Below are 5,686 nucleotides of genomic sequence, written 5' to 3' on the forward strand. Positions count from 1 at the left end.
TCGGACCCCGGCTACCCCAAGCCCATCACCATCTGGAAGGGCATCCCTGAGGCACCGCAGGGGGCCTTCATCAGCAAGGAAGGATGTGAGTGTGGCACGGAGCGTCACCCCCGGCCCCTGCCCCCCGGCCCCTGCCCCCCGGCCCCTGCCCCCTGGCCCCTGCCCCCCGGCCGTGTCTGACCGCAGCCTGTGCCACGCCGGCACTGCGGCTCCAGAGGTCACGGGAACGACCGCTGGAGGTCACCGCCCAACGCCAGACCAGCAACGTCTGACCATCCGTCCCACACTGACCCCCCCCACACTGACCCCCTCACACTGACCCCCCCACACACCGACCCCCTCACACTGACCCCCCACACACTGACCCCCCCCGCACACACTGACCCCCCTCACACTGACCCCCCCACACTGACCCCCCCCCACACTGACCCCCTCACACTGACCCCCCCCACACTGACCCCCCCACACTGACCCCCCCCCACACTGACCCCCCACACACTGACCCCCCCACACTGACCCCCCCCACACTGACCCCCTCACACTGACCCCCCCCCACACTGACCCCCCCCCACACTGACCCCCCCTCACACTGACCCCCTCACACTGCCCCCCCCCACACTGACCCCCTCACACTGACCCCCTCACACTGACCCCCCCACACTGACCCCCCCCACACTGACCCCCTCACAGACCCCCCCCACACTGACCCCCCCACACTGACCCCCCCCACACTGACCCCCCCCACACTTACCCCCCCACACTGACCCCCCTCACACTGACCCCCCACACTGACCCCCCTCACACTGACCCCCTCACACTGACCCCCCCCACACTGACCCCCCCCCACACTGACCCCCCCCTCACACTGACCCCCCTCACACTGACCCCCCTCACACTGACCCCTCCCCACACTGCCCCCCCCCCCCACACTGGCAGTGATCCCCTGTGCCCACACTGGCAGTGATCCCCTGTGCCCACACTGGCAGTGATCCCTGCAGCCCACACTGGCAGTGATCCCCTGCACCCACACTGGCAGTGATCCCCTGCACCCACACTGGCAGTGATCCCTTGCACCCACACTGGCAGTGATCCCCTGTGCCCACACTGGCAGTGATCCCTGCAGCCCACACTGGCAGTGATCCCCTGCAGCAACACAGGCCCTTTGGCCCATCGTGGCCGTGCTGTCTGCTGCATTGCTGCCCTGAGCTGGTGCTGCTCCCTCACCATGCCGTGCCAGGCTGCCCCTGAGTCTCAGTCAGTTGCACACGGTGCCCACGAGACCCAGAGGGAGGGGTTCGCACTCTAACGCTGGACAACAGTGGGCATGTCACTGGGACCAGGGACAGTCACACACTTCACTGGGCTAGACAGGTGGTCATGGGGTGGTGCAGCGGTAGAGTTGCTGCCTTAGACCCGGGTTTGATCCCGACTACGGGCGCTGTCTGTACGGAGTTTGTACGTTCTCCCCGTGACCTGCGTGGGTTTTCTCTGAGATCTTCAGTTTCCTCCCACACTCCAAAGACGTGCAGTTTTGTAGGTTAATTGGCTGGGTAAATGTAAAAATTGTCCCTAGTGGGTGTAGGATAGTGTTAATGTGCGGGGATCGCTGGGCGGCACGGACCCAGTGGGCCGAAGGGCCTGTTTCCGTGCTGTATCTCTAAACTAAACTTAAGGTGACTGGGTCGTAGAGTAATTCCATGGTGAAGATGAGGGAGTGGGGGCCTGGGAACCGGCGAAACCAAGCGCAGGCTCGGAGATCGCTTCGCTGAACACCTGCGCTCGGTCCGCATTAATCAATGTGATCTCCCGGTGGCCCAGCACTTCAACTCCCTCTCCCATTCCCAGTCTGACCTTTCTGTCATGGGCCTCCTCCAGTGCCATAGTGAGGCCCACCGGAAATTGGAGGAACAGCACCTCATATTTCGCCTGGGCAGCTTGCAGCCCAGTGGTATGAACATTGACTTCTCCAACTTTAGATAGCTCCTCTGTCCCTCCCTTCCCCTCCCCCTTCCCAGTTCTCCCTCTGTCTTCCTGTCTCCACCTATATCCTTCCTTTGTCCCGCCCCCCTGACATCAGTCTGAAGAAGGGTCTCAACCCGAAACGTCACCCATTCCTTCTCTCCCGAGATGCTGCCTGACCCGCTGAGTTACTCCAGCATTTTGTGAATAAATAAAGGTGACTGGGACCAGGGTCAGACAGACACTTCACTGGGTCAGACAGGTCATTGGGACCAGGGTGACGTGGGCTGGACAGGGTCTAACACTGTCTCTCCCACCAGCCTACACGTACTTTTACAAGGGCAAGCAGTACTGGAAGTTTGACAACCAGCGGCTGGTGGTGGAGCCGGGGTATCCTCGCTCCATAGTCAGGGACTGGATGGGCTGCAACTCCAGAGACGGGGACTCGAACCGTGACCGGCAGCGGCCGAGCGACGATGTGGACATCATGGTGCAGATCAACGACGTGCCCAGCACGGTGAACGCCATTGCGGTGGTCATCCCCTGCATCCTGTCCCTCTGCATCCTCGTGCTGGTCTACACCATCTTCCAGTTCAAGCAGAAAGGCTCGCAGCAGAACCTGGTGGTCAGCAAACGCTCGGTGCAGGAGTGGGTCTGAGGGGCTGGGTTTCACCGCTGTCTGTCCATGAGGCTGGGGTCTTCCGTCTGTGGAGAGGCTGGAATCTGAACCCTGCCGTACTTGTGGTGTTCCCACTGGTGAACTGGAAGCTCCCACCACGCATCGTTCCTGCAATGCCTCATTCATGTCTGCGAGGTGCCATTTTGTCAGCCCAGCCCATGTACGCTGGACCTCAACAAACAACGGCAGAGGCCGCAAGGACAAACTGAGCGGGCGAGCAATCCTCATTCTGCAGTGTTGAACAGTGACTTGTTTGGCCAATACTCACACCAAGACAATCCTTTAAACTCAAAGCATCTTTGAACAGAGACATCCAACAAGAAGAGGTGTTATTGGTGGTGCAAGAAGCAGGACATCTAAAGCCAAACGGACAAAGATCTTAACGTAGTGTCATTTTATTACACAATACATGCAACAGTAGAGCAAAGGGAACATGGTTGTGTTCATCTACAGGGGATTAAAATATTTCAATGTATTTTGAAATAAGTGGGGGCCAAAATATCTACAATAGTTAAACAGCCTTAAAACATGTTTTTGTTAGTTGTCTGGTCAAGTCCTGAATGTCCACATTACTGCGTTTTTGTGAATCTTCATCGGTGTGGTTTCTGAAGCGGAGGGTGGCGTTGGGAGCGGGGCTGATTTGGGCGCGGGAGCCGAGCATGCTGAGCAGTGTTAGCATTGCCTCTGGTGTAGGGTGGGCCCCAGACCCAGCCTGCCACAGGTCAGTGTCCTGGTCACACGGCCGGTGAAGCTGGGGACATGGGAGTGGGCTGGGGCTGGGGTTGGGTCTGTGCTGGAGTTTGCAGTATTACACAGCGCTCGGTGTTATCCACGTCAGGTTAGTGATGGCTGAGGGTTGCAGGGGGCCTGGGTACCAGGCTGACCATGGTCTGGAAGGCTCTGAGAATGTAGCAACCTTCCAGTGTGTGCCAATCTCTTTGGAAACGGCTGCACCAATCCCTTTGTTTTGTTTACACTAATTGGAAAATCTGAGCCAACTTCATGCGGTATTTGTTCCTGTGACGGAGATTATTCGGTCACGTTTGGACCAGGTGGGCAGTTTGCTACAGTTTAGTGTCGTGGCGCAGGTCTTGGACATTAGGAACTCACGAATGAGCTAGTTTAAGGATGAGGTGAGGGCAGGAGGCCACACTGTTGTTGGTTTGTCAGGTGTGATTAACATTTGCAGTGCCCTGAGTTGACTGCCACACCTGTATTGGGGGCAGGGGATGGCGGGTGTTAGGGGGTGAACTAGGGGCCGCCCCTGGTCTCTCTCTGCTGCCCTTGGTCACCCCCTGCCGGGGAGCCCGGTCACTCTGACTACCTGAGGCAGCTTCACCTGTTCACAACTCGGTGAAACTTTAGTCCAAGTTTGAAACGTCCCCAACTACGTGGGGGGTGACGTGAGCCGAGACCGGGGATGGAGGGAGTTCCTGTAGTGATTTTGGGCGGAACTTTGAGTCTTACGGAAGTGTTGAGAGTTTACGTGGGAACTGGACAGATTCCTGTCACCGGACTGAGGTGGGAGATGTTGGTTGGGTTGTAGAGCCTGTTGTAACTACTGAGGAACGGTGAAAAGTAACTGACCCATGTGTCTGTCACTGCTTACACCAGGCACCATCCTCCAGCTGTTGACCGGTCGTCAGGTCAGCCTCCACAACGCAATGCCTTCCATCTTTAGTTGGTGCACAGACTGATCTTGATCCCGATCTCACTCCACCAACACCAATAATCAGGTTCCGTGTCAGGGTTATCCAGTCTGATGTTGCTGCAAAGTGCATATCCAATTATGGGCTCGAGCTGAGATTTTTTTTGGATTGTTAATTTTTTAAGTGCTATTAATATAAATCCATATTTCATTGGTGGTGCAGTTCTGACCCAAACACTCTGCCAGCAGCTACTTGGGCTGCTAGCGTTAATGCTAGCCCAAGTGGGGGCTGGCCAGAGTGGCCTGGTGCGGAAGGGATCTGATTTAAAGCTACGGTCTGCATCGTTGGAATCATTGAGTGTGAACTGAGCGAAGTTTTGTACAGATGTAAATGTTGATAAAAGATGTAGAAATTCTTTGTAAAGTTTAACAAAAAACCATGGAAAGTTCTCGAGCGTATCTTTATTTTTGTGCAATGTTCCCCACTCTCACGATCACCCAGTGTGATTGGTCAAAGTGCGCTCTTCCAGTTGGCTTTAGAAGTGTAACTGGTTCTTTCCTGAGACGGGAGACACAGGGGAATGCAGATGCTGCAGTCTTGAGCAAAGCCAAGTGCTGGAGGAGATCGGTGGGTCAGGCAGCGTCTGGAGGAGGTGGACATTGCGGGTTGGGTCATCTGGCTGGGGATCACGGTGGCACAGCAGGTAGAGGGAGGGATGGTGAAGGGGATGGGGCGGGGTGAAGGGGGGAGGGATGGCAGAAGGGGATGGGGTTGGGGGAGGGATGGTGAAGGGGAGGGGGCGGGTGAAGGGGAGGAGGGGCTGCTGCACCAATGCAGGAGAGGTTTGGACCCAACGGGTCTACTTGGTCTAGTAATCTTCTAAACCTTTCCTGTTGTACGAGTGTTCAAATGTCTTGTAAACATTGTTATTGTACCTGCCTCCTCTCAGCTTGTTCCACACACCCACCACCCTCTGTGTGAAAAACTGTCCTCAGGTCCCCTATAAATCTTTCCCCTTAAACCTGTGCCTTTATTCTCACTACCTTGGGTAAAATAACTGATTATCTGCCCTATCCATGCCTCTCCTAAATGTTTACCATTACCCCTCAACCTCATCTCCTGGGTAATCAGTCCCAACCTATGGCATGCCTCCGGATATTAGTCCAGACGGTCAGTCTCACAACATCCTTGTGAATCCTTTCTGCACCCTGTCTCCAACTTACTTTTCCTGTTACTTTCTGTTGCCGGTGTGTGCCTGGGTCACAGCCCAGGGAGGCCACAGTTGCTCCACTGGTGAGGACAATGGAACTAAAGTAGGTGGGTGGAGTTCTATCACAGACGGAACAAAGCTGTGGAGGGGGTAAACAGATTGGTGGGTTGGGTGGTTTGTGGGGGTGAA

The 5,686-nt window shown here is 56.2% G+C and overlaps 1 pseudogene across 1 annotated transcript; it reads left to right on the forward strand.

Moving 5' to 3' along the window:
* Positions 1 to 6: 6 nt before the first annotated feature.
* On the forward strand, positions 7 to 4,720 carry LOC144604610 (matrix metalloproteinase-24 pseudogene; annotated as a pseudogene). The gene is made up of 2 exons (XR_013548750.1): positions 7 to 85; positions 2,280 to 4,720. The product of XR_013548750.1 is annotated as a matrix metalloproteinase-24 pseudogene (transcript).
* The last annotated feature ends 966 nt before the right edge of the window (positions 4,721 to 5,686 follow it).

Source organism: Rhinoraja longicauda, chromosome 22 (genome assembly GCF_053455715.1).
Source record: "Rhinoraja longicauda isolate Sanriku21f chromosome 22, sRhiLon1.1, whole genome shotgun sequence".
Lineage (NCBI taxonomy): Eukaryota > Metazoa > Chordata > Chondrichthyes > Rajiformes > Arhynchobatidae > Rhinoraja > Rhinoraja longicauda.